We start from the raw sequence: 20,301 nt of genomic DNA on the forward strand, positions 1-20,301 counted from the left end.
GTGGGGAGTAGCTAGAGCTCAGATTGTACCTGAACTATGGACTCAATCAGACTGAGATTAACTTCTTTCTTTGCTTATAGGAAACATGGACCATGATAATGACTCATGAATTCTTTTAAACTTGGCATAATCTGCTGAGCAGGTTTCAATTTGCTTTTTTTTTCTTTTTAGTTTTTTTGCAAGGCAATGGAGTTAAGTGGATTGCCCAAGGTTTCAATTTCTTTAAAACTTACCTGTGTGCTTAATTCAGCATTGATTGGTTTCACCCAGATGCAAGGTGCATGGTTCAAGGACTAGAAAGAGTAACATGAATTCTAGAGGGATTCTGGAGAAGGGATAGGCTTTCTGATCATTATTATGAAGGAGACACATGCTCAGGAACAGGTTTTTGCACCATTATGGTGAGGAGTCAGAAAGATTTCATTTGATTTCTGAGGCCTTCCAGGTGCTCCCATTAAGGAAAAAAAATGGCAGCAGGTGCATTACATGTCAAAACCTTGCAGAGCATTCTGGACAAAAGGAAATTCTACTTCATTCCAATTTGTTCTATGCTAAGGTTGAGTTTGGAGGCAATAATGAGAAGAGCTACACCATCATCAAACATTTAAATAGAATTTCAACTCTCATGCAAGTATCACTAGAGTATTTATAATGTAAAATGACCTTTGACTGTGACAAGTTTCCTATGAGGCCAGCAGTGTATATAGTGAGGTGACATGGTAACACGGGAAGGAATCTCGACTTGGAGTCAGAGGATCCAGTTTCAAATACAAGATCCTCTGATTATCACTTATGTGACCTTGATTGTCACTTACTCTACCTAAAGTTCAGTTTCTCATTTGAACAATGAAGTCATTGACCTCAATGGCTTCCAATTTCCCGTCTAGCTACAAATCTATTATCCTATGACTTTATTTAGCACTTTGAGTTTTACCAAGCTCTTTACAGACATCCTTGTCTTTAATTTTCATGAGAATTATGTGAGGAGAATAGGGCAAGTATTACTTCATCTTTCAAATGCAAAACCCAAGGTCCTGAGTGGTTCAAGGACTTTCTCAGATATGTACAAGAAAGAAGCAAAGCAGAATTTGCCCATTTCTTTTAACTCTATATAAAATTTCTTCTACTTTAGACACTCCTCTGATCATGATAATTATGTTCAATGTCATTCTTAAAAATTAGATGTTTGATTGCATTGTAGCCTGAGTTCCTATAATAGATGTCTTCTAAAAATGCACATTGACATTTTCTCTGAGACATTTTGCTAGAGTTTTCTGGGAACACAAAGATAGTAAAGGACTAGTCTGTGGTTACAGAGCCAGTAAGTAAAATCAAGTCTTCCTGACTCCAGAGACAACATTTATTTACTCTAATAGGAATGAAATGTGAGAATGAAAATATAAAAGAAGAAAAAAAAACAGCAAACAGCTTTGGTTAGCTAGCTGTTTACCCTATCAATCCATGCATATTGCATCCATTTATTGCTACTGAATATTCTATTATAGTTATCTGACAACAAATAATGGGAGATGGCTATTATTTATGTGAAAGAGAAAGGAAGTGACCAGTTTCAGGTGCATCCTACAAATCAGAGATGGTATGTTAACTTCTCATTTCCATAGTTCCCAGTTGCTAATGTTGAATTGAATTGAAATTAATTGAATTAATTGAAATCAAAGCACCATGACTATGAAGGCCAGTATCTCATTGGTGCTAGAGTTACAAGAAGTTATAATTATAATTATAATCAGTTTCTTTTCTTTTCTTTATTAATTACTATGACATTTGCAAAATATATATTGAAAACTGATATTGGTTTGTTTTTGTAGTTCCTTGCAAAGAATGTCTTCTCCTTATATATCTTTATCTACATTTTGAAGGTTTTTTTTACTTTTCCATGTAATATGATTGTAATTTAAAAAAATTTTATTATTATTTTTTTTGCAAGGCAATGGGGTTAAGTGACTTGCCCAAGACCACAAGCTAGGTAATTATTAAGTGTCTGAGGCCAGATTTGAACTCAGGTCCTCCTGACTGCAGAGCCAGTGCTCTATCCACTGTGCCAACTAGCAGCCCCCATGATTGTAATTTTTAATATTTTTAATTAAATTGTTAAGATATTTTGTTCAAGTCTTTCATTTTTATTTTGTTCATGTCTTTAATTTTTAGGTTTATTTTTTATAAATATTAGAATGTAGGGTTCTATTTTCTAAGTCAATTTGTTGCTTTAATTTTATTGATTTATTTGATGTATTCTCATTGAAAAATTTGAGAACTGGTTTTGTATTTTCTCCATTTCTTTTTGAATTTTTTTTTTCTGATTGGGGTTTTCTTTTCCATTTTATGAAGAATTCTTTTTTTATGGTTATTTTTGATTGAGATATTTTAAGATAATTCTGGTCAACAGACTCTCTTCTCACCCCCAAATTCCTTCTCTCTCATTTGTAACTCCTTCTGCTGCTTTTAGAATTTTACTAAATTTGTTTTAAAACCATATCTAATAACATAAATCTTTTATTTTTTTCTTGGTTTCAAAATATAAAAATCCCCCCTTCCTCCTTTTCAATTTCTTTTGCTAGTTTTTGGGGAAAAAATTTACATCTATGTTTAAGTTCTATAATTTTAAACATTTATTCTTTGATCTGTGCTTGAATTCTATATGTTCTTATAATTCAGTTCATTTTCTTTTATTAATTAACTGCTATGGCATTTTCAAAACATGTGTTGAAAATTAAGATGGACCTTTCTATGGACTCTTGCATAGAATGTTATCTCCTTATTTATATTTAACTACATTTTGAATTTTTTTTTACTTTTTCAGATAACATGAGTGCAATTTTTGATATTTTGAATTATGTTGCTATGTAGGATATTCTGTTCAAGCCCTTCATTTCTATTTTGTTCACATCTTTAGTTTTTTTGATTTGTTTCTTGTGAAGTATTAGATTATAGGATTCTATTTTCTTTGTCACTTTAACCTTTATTGAATTATTTGATCCATTCTAATTTAAAATTTGTTTTGTATTTGCTCTACTTTTCTTTTGTATATTTTCCCCCCTGAATTAGAGTTTCCTTCTGCTTTGTAGAGACAATGTTTTTTCACTTCAATTATTTTTGCTTGTCATATTTTAAGATAACTCTGGCTCCACAGCTCTTCTCTTCCACAGCCCTTAAATCTTCCCTTGACATTTGTATCTCCTTTGGCTGATTTTAAAATTTTATTTAACTTACTTATTTTATTCCTTTTATCTAAGAAACTGAATTCTTTGGTTTAAAAAAAGAACTAAAAATCTCTCCCCCCTTTATCTCTTTCTACTTCTTCTGCAGGTTTTTGGGGGAAAAATGCATCTTTTTTAAAGTTCTATTTCAAACACTTATTCTTTGATTGATAGTCCTGATTCTCATTCGTTCCTTCTTTAATTTCTATATTATTCTTGGAATTAAAACCATCTAATGAATTAATTTTGAGGTCCTTCATCTAAGCAATGACTATATTTTATTATCTTTGAGTATTTGCCTTGAACTACTTTTCTGCTGTGACTCCCTCTTAACTATATAAATTCTTACAGACCATACGGAGGATAAAAATATTGTCCAATTATTGAAATTTTCTTATGTCCTTGACCATGTCAGTAAGTCATAATTATATATTAAGTGCCTGCTGTGTGCCAACTACTAGTCTAAGTGTTGGAGATAGAAATGCAAAAGTCAGTTTCTGTTTTCAAGAAGCTCAAGAAAAGACTGGATCTACCATATGCTATTACCACAATAGTTTTCTTGCATCTTTGCCATATATTCTCTTTGGATCCAGACGTTCCATACCTTTTGGTTTCTGGTTTCCTCCCAAAGCTCTGATTCCCTTTCACCTTTGAAAAGATATTAACTTTGGAATCCCAATTCTCTCTCAAACCTGTTTCAGATTGCACCCATTGTAAGGTTCCCCAAATCCCTCTAACAGAATTTATCTTGCCTTACATTGGAATTTTCTTCAGAGAGATCATAGCTCATATTGCACTAAGATGTCTTCCTTTCCCTTGTTTCAATCCCTCCTTTTATCATCTTGTTGGGTTTTTTTTCTTAATCTCCAAAAAGACCATGACATCAGGGAATAACCGATGGTAGATAGAGTAGGTAAACTAGTGCAACTCTTCTAGATAACTCTTTGGACCAAAAGAGATATCAAACTGTTCATATCTTTTAACCTGGCAATACCTTTAGGTCTGTATCCCATAGAGATCAAAGAAAAAAAGAAAAGGAAGTAGAGAGACAACAATATTTATAGAAACTTTTTGTGGTGGAAAAGAACTGAAAATGGAGGGGATGCTTATCAGTTGAGAAATGGCTGAAATTGTTTTGGCATATGGTTATGGTGGAATAATATAGAGAAATAAATGCTAATACGAATGGTTTATAAAAATGACAAAAACTGTATGAACCGATGCAAAGTGAAATGAGAACTGAGAGATCATTGTACACAGTAAGAGGAATGTTGTAATGATGATCACCTATAAATGAATAGACTACTTTGATCAAGACAATGACCCAAGGAAATTTCAAAGGATTTAATGATGCTAAACTGCTTGCATTCTTGCATGGGAAGATGATAGTGATCACTCATATGCACCTTCTCATTTATTAGGGCACTTAGAAGTAGAACATTTAGACAAGGCACAAAAGGGAGCTGAGTATGATGGTAAAATATATTTTAAAGATGGAGTTAATGTGTGAGAAAGGAATATACTAGGAGAAAGGGAAAGGGGAGGTACAATGGGATAAGATATTTTATGCAAAAGAATAAAGAAAAAGCTTTTGCAATGGACTGGAAGCGGGGAGAGGAGGGGAAATAGTGAGGCTTCATTCTCATCAGAAGTGGTTCTGAAAGGAAATAGCATACACACTCACCAGCAAAATAGAAATGTAATTTGCTATGCAGGGAAAAAGAAGAGGAAAGGGATGAGAGAAAAGGGAAAAGGGGAGAGGAAGGGGTCTGTAGGTGATAGAAGAGAGGGAAGATATGGGAGAGGGTAGTCAGTTACAATACACATTTGAGGATGGAAAAAGTGAAAGGAGAGAGAGAGAATAGAATGAATGGTAGTGGGGAGGAATAGGAAGAAGGAAAATGCAACTAGCAATAGCAACTGTGATAAAATAATTGAAGCAATTTCTTTTATGGATTTATGATGATGAATGTGATCCTTCACATAGACAGAGATGATGTCTGAACACAGACTGAAGTACACTTTTTCCCCTTCTACTTTATTTTTCTTGAGGTTTCTCTGTCTTTGTGGGGAAAGGAGGGATTGTGTTTACATTTACAACAAGACTATTGGAGTAATGTGAAAAGAATAAATAAAAGAATCTGAACAAATGAAGACAAAAATTACTCAAGAAAATAGCAACTTAGAAAACAAAGTAGGTCAAATGGAAAAATTCATAGAAGAAAGCAAATCTTCAGTAGTAGATTGAACATATGAAAAAGTATACAAAAGTTCACTGATGAAAATAATTCTATAAAATGAGAATTGGACTCTTTCACAATGACTTCATGAGATATCAGGAAACAATAAAATGAAAATATAAGAATGAAAAAATAGAAGACAATGGGAAATACCTTATTGGAAAAAGAATTGACAAGGAAAATAGATCCAGCAGAGTTGATTTAAAATTATTTAAGTGAAAGGAAGATATAGATAAAGAACCTAGACATTATTTTTCAAGAAATTTACAAGGAGGGTCAGCTAGGTGGATAGAGTAGATAGAGCATTGGCCCTGGAGTCAGGAGTACCTGAGTTCAAATCCAGCCTCAGACACTTAATAATTTCCTAGCTGTATGGCCTTGGGCAAGCCACTTAACCCCATTTGTCTTGCAAAAACCAAAAAAAAAAAAAAAAACCAAAGAAAAGAAAGAAATTTACAAGGAAAACTACTCTGATGTTCTAGAGCCAGAGGGTAAAATTCAAATTGAAAGCATTCACTGAGCACCTCTACAAAGAGGTTGCAAAAGGAAAGCTTCCAAAAATACTACAACCAAATTCCAGAGCTCCAAAGTCAGCAGGTATAAAGAAAACCCCAAATTTAAGTATTGTGAAATCTGAACCAGGATAACTCAAACTTTTACACTGATGGATTGCAAGACCTGGATTATGCTATTTTGGAGCAGAGAGGTGTGAGGACAACAGCCAAGAGTCACCTATCAGCAAAACTGAGTTTAATCCTTCTGGGGGGGAAAAGGACATGCAATGAACAAAGATGTTTCAAGTATTCTTGATGAAAAGACCAAAGCTGAAGAGAAAACACAACTTTCAAATATAGGATTTCAGAGAAGTATTAAAAGGTAAACAGGAAGGGGAAATCATAAGGAACTTAATAAGGTTAAAATACTTCCATTTCTCATAAGGACTTTCACCTTGTCAGCAGTTTGAAGAAGTATATATAGAGAAATGACCCATGTGTAAATTGAAAACAAGGACTGATATCTAAAAAATAAAATTAAGGGATGAGAGAGGAATGTACTGGGAGAAAGGGACAGGAAGTGGTAAAATGGGGTATATAATCTCACAAAAAGCAGCACAAAATATCATTTTTGTTAGGGGTAGGAAATGAAGTGAGGGAGAGCAAGCAAACTTTTCATCAGGATTGACTCAAAGAAGGAACAACACATATTGACTTGAACATAGAAATCTATCTTACACTACAAGAAAAGCAGAGGGGAAGGGAATAAAAGAAGGAGGTGTAAAAAGGAGGAGCCACGGAATATTGTTGAAACTGGCCAACAAAGAATATCTGTGATGTTAAGTAATGTCCTCTTGGAATTTCTTCCCTCTAGGGCACAATAATCTTCCCACTGCTCTCCCCAGTCTTGTGGGATAGCAAAGAGTTTCCCAACCCTGACCTTTTTGATCCCCAGCACTTCCTGGATAAGAATGGGAAATTCAAGAAAAGTGACTACTTCATTCCTTTTTTCCATAGGTAAAAAGAATCCCTTCCCTTTTCTCCTCTCAGTTTGAGTAGGGATTCCTGTCCCATCTCCCACCTGCCTCTGTCTAAGCTTTCTCCTTTTAGTTCTGAGGATACATCTGCCCCTGTGACTTGTGTAAAATGGTCATTTCTAATATTCCCATGAACTGACTTCTTATCAGATTAAGTTTCTTGACTGGTTCACTAGCCACATTCGATTGCAAGATCCACTGCACAAGGGCTCACTCTGGGAAGAATGGTGTGAAGAGTGAATGACTACTTGTCCCTAGGGACCATTAAGGTTTTAAATATAATTTTTCCCACCTACATGCTTCTCTTTTATTCCTTTCCCCACCAATGCCCTCATCCAATGAGTCTGTTTCACTTTGGCCAATAATGTGATATTGAATGAAGTTTTCTAACCACCATTTTTGTTTCTTTCCAGGAAAACAGTCTTGTCTTGGAGAGGGCCTGGAAAGGATGGAGCTCTTTTTGTTCTTTGCCACCATTCTACAGAACTTCACTCTCAAATCAGTTGGAAATCCAAATGAAATTAAGAACAAACGTGGTGGAGTCACCAATCTTCCACCATGGTATCAAGAAGTCACTCTGTCTACCAAACCACAACTTAGTTCTGAAGGAGAGAATTGATACTTTTGGAGAACTTTTGGCAAATTAGCAGACTGGTTTCATCTTCTGGACTCAATCATCCCATGTTTTTTTTTACTAGAATTCCCTTGAAGAAAAGAAATTTTCACCTATTGGCTTTAATGGGTCTTCATCAGACACTTGTAAGGTTAGCAGAGGATTTTCTATATCATCGATTTATTGTTCTGCCTTATAAACATTCATGTGCAGCCCTCTGATCAATGACTATGGCCATGTGACTCATATTACTTTGTTCTTTTCTTTTCAAATATCATCAAGGATGATCTTATTGCTTATTTTATAGCTCATGTTTGTGAATTTGGGGTACAATAAAAATGGTTGTGTTTCATAACTCCTGATCTGTAATTGTGTGCCTACTCTTCCATAAAATGAAGATTCTTGATTTCAGAAGAACCGTAATTATATGGAAATAGACCTGTCTTTGTGGGCAGAGGACCTAGAACCAATTTCAACTCTAATCCCACCAAGTTGTGTAGCCTTGGATAAATCACTTCATTATTTTTTTCTTAGAATAGACTCTTTGCTGGAGCAATTAAGTGGCACAGTGGATGGAGCATTGTCCCTGGAGACAAGAAGATCTGAGTTCAAATCTTGCCTCAGACCTTAATAATGACCTAGCTGTGTGACCCTGAGCAAGTCACTTAGCTCCATTGCCTTGCAAAAACATAAACCAAATTCTTCCTTTCCATAATGAAAGCTGTATTGCAGTGACTTAGAATTCCCTAGTGCCTCTCCATCAATGATACTTTAAAGATCATTGGAGATAGTCAATCCACCTATCCATGCTTTAGTGAACAATTTCAATGGTTACATTCATAGGAGAACCATCCTCTGGTGACAGCTAATCTAGTGATGGACTTCTCTGCTGCTGACCAGAATGATCATCAATTGACTAAGTCACTGTCCATCAATAGATGTATAAATTATTAATTTTGAAGAATCTTCAAGGTTTTGTCTCCTAACGAGGCAACATCCTCTGTATGCAATAAGAAAACACAATATATCATTCCTTCAAGGTCTTGTGATTTTTTTTTGGTCAAATCCCACGGAAGGTCAGATAACAACTCTAACTCAGTAGCTAAATCTGAAGGAGTTGCCTAAAGTTCTTAGACACCATGAGCCTTACGTATAGCAACATAGCTCTAAGCTATTAAAAGTAGACATTTATTTTTCAGAATTTAGTCTAAAATTTTGTACACTATAATACATTTCCATGTCTTCCTGTGGCTTGACCTTTGTGTGAACTTTTTCTTTGCTTCCATGCTTCCCTGTTTCCAACCAAGGTCTTCATTATTCTCTTGCATCACTTTCTCTTTTTTTTTTAGGTTTTTGCAAGGCAAATGGGGTTAAGTGGCTTGCCCAAGGCCACACAGCTAGGTAATTATTAATTGTCTGAGACCAGATTTGAACCCAACTACTCCTGACTCCAAGGCCGGTGCTTTATCCACTTCTCCACCTAGCTGCCCCTATCACTCTCTTCTTTTCAGCCTCTTTACTTAATAGTGAACTAATTTCATTTTCAAGTGACTTTCATGTAAAAGCCCTTTGTTCTTTTGACATGTATCACTTACTAACTTTCAAAAAGAAACTGTAGCTACAACTTGAATTCTCTATTACTATTGGCTTGCTCCTGAATAAAGAACTCCTCCCTGACTCACTGCATCCTTGCTCTCAGCATCTTTTCTAAGATTTCTCTTTTCTGGTCATATTTTTATATATTTATTATTTTATTTTTTCCCAGTTGGTAAAAACAAATTTTTTACATTCATTAAAAAAATTCTTTGCTTTCTTCTTTCCTCCTTCAAAACCACTTAATTGAGAAGTCAAACATTTACTAGATGAGTTACAAAAATATGGATTGCTTCTCTTCTACTTGTCCTAATATTGGCCTAACAATTAACAGCAAGAAAACACAGGTGCTCTATCAGCCAACCACATGGTCCATTTGTGGAACATTTTTCACAACAAATAGAGGTTTTGAAAACTATACATGAGTTCATGTATCTTGGCAATCTACTTTCCAGGGAGGTGCACATTGAAAAACATGTTGACAAACACACATTGTCAGAACTAGCTCAGTATTTGGGGGGCTCAGAAAGCAAGTATGTGAGAGAAGAAGTATTTTACTATCAAACCGAACATCTATAGAACCATTTTCTTAAATGCATTGCTTTTTTTGCCTGTGAAACCTCCACTAGCAGCAAGCCAGGAAACTGAATAGTTTCCATTTATATTGTCTTAGGAAGATTCTGAAGATCACCTGACAGGATAAGATACTAGATGCTGAAGTCCTTTCTCAAATTAAACTGCCAAGCATTTAAACATGTCGACAGAGAGCACAACTCTGATGTGCTGGTCATGTTGTTTGAATGCCAGATATATGTTTGCCAAAAAAGACTATCTTATGGAGAACTTACATAAGGCATGCAGTCATGGAGGTGGAGGTAGAGGATCATAAAAATAGTACAACAACACTTTGAAGGTCTCCATTAAGCACCTTGGAATTGATTGTACAGTATGGGAGACATTGGCCCAAGGGCCCCCAGCATATCACACTTTCATCAGAGAGGGTTCTGTGCTCTATGAACAAGGCAGAATGGAAGGAACTCAAAAGAAATGTGAAATACATAAGTTTTGGGGATCCACCCCAGGTATCCCCATTGACTATTTGCACCTGATGATATCGTAAATAATTCTGAGCTTCTATTGGTCTGATCAACTCAAATTTTGAGACACTATAACTTGCCTCTGCTATTTTTATGTTGTTTTGTTCTTTTTTTTTTTTTTTTTTTTTAGATTTTTCAAGGCAATGGGTTTAAGTGGTTTGTCCAAGGCCACACAGCTAGGTAATTATTAAGTGTCTGAGAGCAGATTTGAACTCAGGTACTCCTGACTCCAGGGCCGGTGCTTTATCCACTGCGCCACCTAGCCACCCTGTTTTGTTCTTTTTCAATAATAAAGGACAAGGATCAAGCAACTTGTGTATTATCATGTAAAAACCCTTCCATGACATGAACTAGAGATAAAGATCTAAAGAAAGGGAAACTTCCAGCCAAGATGATGGAGAGAAGACAGTCACTGTCCTAAGCTCTTCTGACTTTCCCTTAGAACTAACATGAACCAAGCCTCTTTACAGAATTTGGATCCACAAAGCAGAGAATAACCGAGGAGAATAACATCAACCAACAAGGTCTGTCCCAAGAGAATGTGGGTGTGCCAGGGGCAGAGAGCTGAAAGCCAGCCAGCTCATGGGTGGTGGGATGAGGCATTAACTATATGGGACAAGAGAGCCCCAGCTTGGTGACCTGGTCAGCTCAGCTGGTATAGAAGACCAGGGCCACTAGACTCTCTGTTTTCATCAAAATCCTCATGCTTCGAATTGAATCCTCCCCCATTCCTGTGAAAATCCTTCAATTGCCAGAAAGAAACAACTTAAATACCAAAGAGCCACACTAAGGATTACACAGGTTCTGGCTGCATCAACTTTAAGGGATCAATGAACCTGGAATATGATATTTCAAAGAGCAAGGGAGCTTGAAATGCACCCAAAATTCATTATCTAGCAAGAGTGAGTCTTCTCTTCCAGGGTAAAGGATGGATATTTAATGAAATAGGATACTTCCAACTTTTCCTGTTGAAAAGACAAGAGCTAAATAGAAAATGTTGACTTCAAAAAGGGGACACAAGTGATACATGAAAAGGTACAAAAGGAAAAAGAGAAAAAAAACCTACTATCCCAAAAGATGAAACTGGATATATCCCCACCTGGGAGAAAGATTCTCATAATTCTTAAGAATCATAACTCTATTAGAGAGAATATTATTAGCCAGAAGTAATCGACACTCATGACTTGTCTGTGACTCTGGTAGAATGATCTAAAAATAATATCTCCTTATAAAGAGGAAAGAGGAAAGAGAGGGGGAGGATGAGGTGGTTGAATGGGGTAAATCACATCACATGAAGAGGTGCAAAGGACCTATTGCAATAGAAGAGAAGAAGGGAGGAGAGAGAACTACTTTACTCTCCCTCTTATCAGATTTGACTTATTCTCATTAGATTTGGCTGACACACATGCACACATACACACAAACACACACAAATGCACTCAGTTAAGTTAAGAAACTTATCTTTCCTTGCTAGTATTAAGAGAGGAAAGGAGCAGGAGAGGCAGAGTAAAAGAGGAACTGACAGAAGGAAGGGAAGAAGAAGGAGCTGAGGGAAAAAGGAAAGAAAGGGGAGGGGTGATATAAGTGGGTAAACACACTGAAGGTAATGGTATTCAGAAGCAAAATACTGGAAAGTATGGATAAGGTGAAAAAATGGAAAAAAATACAAACACAGGGGAAAATAACCTGGAGGACAATAAACAATTAGTAATTATAACTTTGAATATGAATAGGATGAACTCTCCCATAAACCCTAAGCAGATAGCAGAGTGGATGAAAAACCAGAATCCTACAATAAACTGCTTATAAGAAACTCATTTGAGGCAGAGAGATACATACAGCATAAAGGTAAAATGAATAGTTAATTCTCCTATCTGATGAGCATCCCCTCAATTTACAATTTTGTGCAAGTTATGTTTTTATCCTTTTTTCATGATTTCTTCTGGAGTCATATCATTTCATGAACTATTTGTTCCCCTCCCCCCAGGCTTATTTTTTTCAGGTTGTTTTTTTTTTTTTTTGCAAGGCAAGTGGGGTTAAGTGGCTTGCCCAAGGCCACACAGCTAGGTAATTATTAAGTGTCTGAGACTGGATTTGAACCCAGGTACTCCTGACTCCAAGGTCGGTGCTTTATCCACCACAACACCTAGCTGTCCCACCAGGCTTATTTTCTTTCACATTTTCCCCCCTCCTTCCCCCCCTGCTCCCATACTTAATCCCTTGTTAAGTGAAACACCAGATGCTGATCTGATTATCTATAAGAATCTTGATGAACGCTAAGTTTTGGAAGGTTCTGAAGGTCTCACTGAGAACTTTACAATGGATTGTAAGTAACAAAGACACTGTCTCAGGTCCTAGCAGTTTATGATGCCCTCATTAGACAATGTGCTTAGCACCTTGTGATTCAAGTGAGTCATAGTATAATGAGCTCCTTAAATTGAAGTTAGCACTCTTGATTTGTCTTGGACCTTCTCCAGTTGAGAGACAAGACCCAATTATACCCCTATCCTTTAGGTTCATTCTTTTCAATTATATTCTACCCTCTAATTTTCCTTAGAGAAATGAAGTTCTAAAGAATTAGAATTGTAATATCTTCCCTTTTATGGGCCAACATTTGCTTAAAACAAATTTGTTTTTTCACTCCCTTTTTACATTTACCTTTTTTTGTTTTTGTTTGTGTTTGTTTTTGTTTTTAGGTTTTCACAAGGCAAATGGGGTTAAGTGGCTTGCACAAGGCCACACAGCTAGGTAATTATTAAGTGTCTGAGCCTGGATTTGAAACCAGGTACTTCTGACTCCAGGGCCGATGCTTTTATCCACTGCACCACCTAGCTGCTCTGCATTTACCTTTTTTTTAATGTAATTTTTTGGTCATCTATTGGTGATTGAATTCTCTGTTTAGTTCTGGTCTTTGGGTCAGGAAATTCTGGAAGTCTTGTATTTCATTGAACATCCATCTTTTCCCCTGATAGTATATGTTGAATTTTGCAGGGTAGTATATTCTGGGTTGTAATCCTAGGTCCTTAGCACTCCAAAATATATTATTCTAGTTCTTTCATTCCTTCAATGTTGAAGCTGATAGGTCCTGTGTTAGTCTGATTTTGTTCCCTTTGTATTTGAATTGTTTTCTTTTTTGCTAGTTGCAAGATTCTCTCTTTTATTTGATGGTTCTGGAATTTGGCAATTACAGCCCTCTGTGTTTTTATCCTGGGGTCTCTTTCTGGATGGATTCTGTGGATTCTTTCAATTGTTATAGTGTTATCTTGTTCTAGTAGATTGGTTTTCCAATCTTGTTTTCCCTTATAATTTCTTGCATGATGTGTCCCAGGTTTTGTTGCTGGTCCAGGATTTCTAGTAGTCCAAGGATTCATAGATTGTCTTTACTGGATGTGTTTTCCAGGTCATTAATTTTCCCTAGGAAGTACTTCACATTTTCTTCAATTTGTTCAACCTTATCAAAGTGTTAAAAATCCAGTTGTTGGATGGAGAAATGAGCAAACAACAGAAGAAAAACATCTGACCATAGATGATTACTTTGTTTCCATGGAGGATGAAAATATACACTCAGATGAAGACAATGTCTGAATCCAAAGTCTCTAAGAAAAATATCAATTGGTCTCAGGCTATGGAAGAGCTCAAAAAATTTTGGAAATCAAATAAGGGAAGTAGAGGAAAAATTGGAAAGAAAAATGAAAGTGATGCAAGAAAATCACCAAGTCAGCAGCTTGGTGAGGAAGAAACAAAAAAAATTACTGAAGAAAATAGCCTCTTAAAACCAGGTCAAATGGAAAAAGCAGTCCAAAAATTCAATGAGGAGAAGAATACTTTAAAAAGCAGAATTGGCCAGATGGAAAAGGAGATTAAAAAAAACCACCTCTTTGAACAAAATATTTCCTTCAAATGTAGAATTGAGTTAAAGTAAGATAATGACTTTGTTAGAAATCAAGAAATAATAAAACAGTTGTTTTCATTTGCATTTCTCTAATAATTAGTGATTTAGGGCAATTTTTCATATGATTATGGATAATTTTGATTTCCTTATCTATAAATTGCCTTTGCATATCCTTTGACCATTTGTCAATTGGGGAATAGCTTGTCTTTTTTTTAAAATTTGACTCAGTTCTCTGCATATTTTAGAAATGAATCCTTTGTCAGAAGTACTAGTCATAACAATTGTTTCCCAACTTACTGTATTTCTTTTTATCTTGTTTACAGTGGTTTTGTCTGTGCAAAAGCTTTTTAATTTAATGTAATCAAAACTGTCTAGTTTATTTTTAACGGTGTTTTCGATCTCTTCCTTGGTCTAATACATTGCTGGTGGAGCTGTGAGTACATCCAACATTTCTGGAGAGAAATACCCCCAAAAGGTTACAAAAATGCGCAAACCCTTTGATCCAGCATTACCACTACTGGGGCTGTACCCTGAAGAGATTAAGAAAAGGGTAAAAGCATCATCTGCTCAAAAATATTCATGGCATCTCTGTTTGTGGTGGCAAAGATTTAGGAATTGAGGGGATGTCCACAAATTGGGAAATGACTTAATAAACTGTGGTAAATGTATGTGATGGAACATTATTTTTCTATTGAAACCAGAAGGGATGGGAATTCAGGAAATCCTCGAATGATTTGCATGATCTGATGTTGAGTGAGATGAACAGAATCAGAAGAGCACTGTACACGCTAACAGCAACATGGGTGTGATGATCAACATTAATGGACTTGCTCATACCAACAAAACAACAATCAGGCACAATTCTGGGGTATCTGCCACAGAGAATGCCAACTGTATCCTGAGAAAGAATTGTGGTGTTTGATCAAAGACCAAAACTATTATCTTTAATTTAAAAACTTATTATCTTATTATATAATTCTGCTGTATATCATACTTTATGTTTCTTCCTTAAGGAGATGATTTCTCTCCAATCACATTCAAATTAGATCAGTGCATACCACTGAAACAATGTAAAGACTAACAGACTACCTTCTGTGCAGGGTGGGGGAAGGGAAGCAAGATTGGGGCAAAAATTGTAAAATTCAAATTAAAAAAATCTTTAAAAAAAGAAATAATAAAACAAAATGAAAAGGATGAAAAACTAAAGAAAATATATCATTGGATAAACAATTGACCTGGAAAACATATCCAGGAGAGATCCTTCATAAATTTTTGTTCTATCTGAAAGTAATCATCAGGAAAATAACCTGGACTTCATTTTTAGTGAAATTCTCTGGGAAAATTGCCCTGATATCCTAGAAGCAGAGAGTAAAATAGAAATTGTGGGAATCCACTGAACACCTCCTGAGAGAGATCCAAAAATAAAAACTCCCAGGAATATTGTAACCAAATTCCAGAACTCCCAAGTAAAGTGGAAAATATTGCAGGCAGTCAAAAAGAAACATTTCAAATTTCATGAAGCTACAGTCAGGATTAAACAGGATTTAGCAGCTCCTTCATTAAAGACTCATAAGGATTGGAATATGATTTTCCAGAAGATTAAAGAGCTTGGCTTACAACTGAGAATCAGCTACTCAACTAAACTGAGATACCCTTTCAGGGGAAAAGATAGGCATTCAATAAAATAGGGGAATTTCAAAATATCCTGTTGAAATGATCAGAGTTGAGTAGAAGGTTTGATTTTCATATATACAACTCAGGTGAAGTACAGAGAGAGTGGAGATGACAGTTCATGAAGGATTTAATTATGTTAAACTGCTTGTATTCCTTCACAGGAAGATGATAGTCATAATTCATATGCACTTTCCCATTGATTATGGCAGTTAGAAGGAGCAAATTTACACAAGGTAAAGAGGGAGCTGAATTTTTATGGTATAATATGTTATAAAGACGGAATTAATGTGTGAGAAAGGAATATACTGGGAGAAAGGGAAAGGAGAGGTAGAATGGGTAAGATACTTGACTTAAAAGAGTCAAGAAAAACTTTTTCAGTGGATTGGAAGGGGGAAAGAGTAGGAGAATTGAGTGAGTCTTCATTCTCATCAGAGGTGGCTCAGAAAGGAAATAGCATACAAACTCAAGAGAGAAATAGAAAAAAAGAAGAGGGAAAGGGATGAGAGAAAGGGGAAAAGGGGAGTGGAAGGGGTCTGTAGGTGATAAAAGAAAGAGAAGATCATGGGAGAGGGTAGTAAGTTACAATACACTCTTGAGAAGGGACAGAGTGAAAGGAGAGAGAGCATAGAGAGCATAGAATAAATGGTGGTGGGAAGGAATAGAATGAAGGAAAATAGAGCCAGCAATAAAAACTGTGGGAGACAATATTGAAGAAACTTCTTTGATCAACTTAGAATAAAGAGAACAGTCCTACTGAGATAGAGCTGATGTCTGAATACTGATTGAAGTACACTTTTTTCCCTTTCATTTTATTTTTCTTGAGGTTTCTCTGTCTTTGTGAAGGGAGGGATTATGTTTGCATTTACAAGAAGATTGTTGTAGTAATGTGAAAAAAATTAATAAAAGAATCTGAGAAAAAGGAAGAAAAAACTCAAGAAAAACTCAAGAAAAAACAACTTTAAAAATAAAGTAAGTCATATGGAAAAAGAGTCACAAAAATTCATAGAAGAAAAAAATCTCCTTCAATAGTTGGTTGAATATATGGAAACGTATACAAATGTTCACTGATGAAAATAATTCTGTAAAACTGGAATTGGACTCTTTTTCACAATGACTTCATGAGACATCAGGAAACAATAAAATGAAACCATAAGAATGAAAAAATAGAAGACATTGGAAAATACCTCACTGCACTGGAAAAACAATTGACAGGGAAAATAGATCCAGCAGAGCTGATTAAAAATTATTTGAGTGGAAGAAAGATATTATAGCAAAAGACCATAGATGTTATCTCTCAGGAAATTTACAAGGAAAACTCAAACAGGAAAGGGAAATCATAAGGGACTTAATAAGGTTAAAATACTTCCATTTCTCATAAGGACTTTCACCTTGTTAGTGGTCTGAAGCAGTATATATATATATATATATATATATATATATATATATATAATATATGTAAATTGAATACAAAGATTGATATCTAAAAATAAAGTTAAAATACAAGAGAGGAATGTACTGGGAGAAATGGACATGAAGTGGTAAAATGGAGTACATAATCTCACAAAGCACAAAATGTATTCATTTTCTTGGAAGGGGAAAAGTGAATTGAGGGAGAGCACACAAACCTTTCTCTCATCAGAACTGACTCAAAGAGGGAATAACACACATTGACTTGAACATAGAAATCTATCTTACACTACAAGAAAAGCAGAGGGGAAGGGGATAAGAGAAGGCAATGAAAAAGAGTGGACAGATTGGAGTAATGGGTAGTTGGAAGTAAAACACTTTTGAGGATAGATAGGATTAAGTGAAGAAGTGAAAAGAATAAACAGATTAAGACATAGGATGGAGGGAAATACAGTTAGATATGGTAACTGTAAAAGAAATTTTGAAGCAGGGCTCTCTGATAATGATCTCTCTTTTCTCAAATAGAAAGAAAACTGAGTCAAATTTATGAAAATAAGAACCATGATTCAATTAAGAAATGATCAAATGATATGTTTTTCTTATCTTCCCTAATAAACATTTCAAATAAAGCAATCAAGACTATCTATAACCTTTTAATAAAATACTCTAATTCAGTATTGATTAGAGAAATGTAAATGAAAAATTCTTCAGTAGTACCTCATAGCTATAATTTTGACTAATAGTACAGAAAAATCAAGGACAAATGTTAGAGACAATGTTGGAAAAATGAGATATTAATGTATTCTTGATGGAGTTGAAAACTGATTCAGCCATTTGGAGAACAGTTTAGAACCATGATCAAAGAATGTGAAACTATATATTCACTTTGACCTACCAATACCACTATTAGGACTGTAATTCAAAAGAGATATAAAACAAAAAGGTAAAAGGATATATAGATACAAAATTGTTTATAACAACTATTTTCTAGAAATTGAAGGGATACTTATCTGTTGGGCAAAGTTGAATGGATAGTGTTATGTGATTGTGATGGAATATTATTCCTTTGGTGGAAATGATGAGCAGGATGCTGTCAGAAGAGACTTACATGAATTGATGCAAAGTAAAATGTACTGTGTACAAAGTAAAAACAATATTGTAAGATAATTAGCTATGAATGATTTAACTTTTTTCAGCAACATAATGATCCAAGACAACTCTGAAGGGCTTATCATGAAAAATGGTATTCATCTCCAGAGTAAGATTTGATTGTGTCTAAATAGAAATAGAATTGTCCTGTTTTGCTTTATTTTTCTCTAGATTTGTATCCAAGTTTCTTTCAGGACACAAATGACATGGAAATATTTTGCATGTCTACACATGTGTTGGTTGGTTCATGTCCTTTTTTATTAAAGAAAAACAAAACAGCATAACAATATTAGAGGCAAATTATGGTGGGTCAAACTTTGCCTGATCAGACCAACACAAATGCAACATGATTTACCACAGGTTGGGCACATATAGTCCATGCATACTTCTGGGCTAGGTACCCTAACCTTATGCATTTCATGTTTTCTTTGAGTTGCTTTAATTCTGCTTGCTCATAGAGCACAGCATTCTCTCTGATGAGGGCAGGCCATGCTGGGAGGACCTGTGCCAGTGTCTCCCATATTGCTCAATTAATTTCCAGTGTCTCCCATATTGCTCAATCAATTCTAAAGTTCTTCAGAGAGACCTTGAACTTATTCTTTTGCCATTTTTCTGAACCCTTAGCCCATTCTCATGGCACTTACCCTGTGTGAGTACCCCATAAAGTAGTTTTTTTTTATCAAACATATGTTTGGCATTCAAACAACATGACCAGCAAATCAGAATTATAATCTTCATACTAATATGTGAATCCTTGATAGTTTCCCTTAAGAAGAGATTCAGTGTCTGGTATCTTATCCTATCAGGGGATTTTCAGAATTTTCCTAAGACAAGATAAATGCAAGCAATTCTGTTTTTTTTCTGGAATGTGTCTGGAAGTTTCCTGGCATGGTGCTGGTAGACTGTTGAGGTTTCACAGATATATAGTAATGAGGTCAGCACATTGCTTCTCTAAACTTCCAGTTTGGTAGTCAGTCTAATAGTTGTTTTCTCCCATATTTATTTTCAGAGTCACCCAAACATTGAAGTAGCTCTGGCAATGTGTATGTCAACCTCATTGTCAATGTGTACACCCCAGGAAAGTATACTACCAAAGGAAGTGAACTCATCCATAGTATTCAAAACTGGCTCCACATATGGATGGTGCAGGGATGTTTTTCATGCTGTTAATTGTTAGACCAAAATTAGCACAAGCAGAAAAGAAACAATCCATACTTTTTGTAACTTATATTGCAATTGTTTGCTTTTTTCAATGAGAGACTTTGGAGAAGAAGGAAAAGAGAAAATTTGGAACTCAGAGTTTTAAAAATGAATGTAAAAATTGCTTTTAACATTAACTGGGAATAATAAAATTCTAAATAAATGAAAAATATAACCACAAAATAGGAATCTTGGTATAGATGGTAAAAGAGGGAGTATAGTGAATCAGAGAATAGTTTTATATTCAGTAGTAAACTTACAGTAATAGAGAAGACAAATGGTGGGAGGGAGTACTTCCTTGTTCAAATTTAGTAAGTGATTCATGTCTACATAGAGTAAATGCAAAAAGTGTTCCTACATCAAGGTCACTTGAAGATGAGATTGACCCACTATTAGGTCAAGAAGCTAAAAGGAGGACTGTGATGCAAGAAATACAATGAAGACCTGTGAAAGCAGGGAAGAATGAAAGTGAAGGAGGAAGAATGCAGAATATTGGAGCCACAAGAAGATATGGAAATGTGCTATAATGGATAGAATGTTGGACTTAATTCTGAAAAATATGAGTCTGAGTTCTGCTTTTAATAGGTCACAGCTGTGTCACTATTGTTAAGTTGCATGATGTCTAAGAACATTAAGCAACGCTCTCATATTTAACTATTGAGGTATGGTTGAAATTTGACCTGTGTG

Source organism: Macrotis lagotis, chromosome 4 (assembly GCF_037893015.1).
Source record: "Macrotis lagotis isolate mMagLag1 chromosome 4, bilby.v1.9.chrom.fasta, whole genome shotgun sequence".
NCBI classification, from domain to species: Eukaryota; Metazoa; Chordata; class Mammalia; order Peramelemorphia; family Peramelidae; genus Macrotis; species Macrotis lagotis.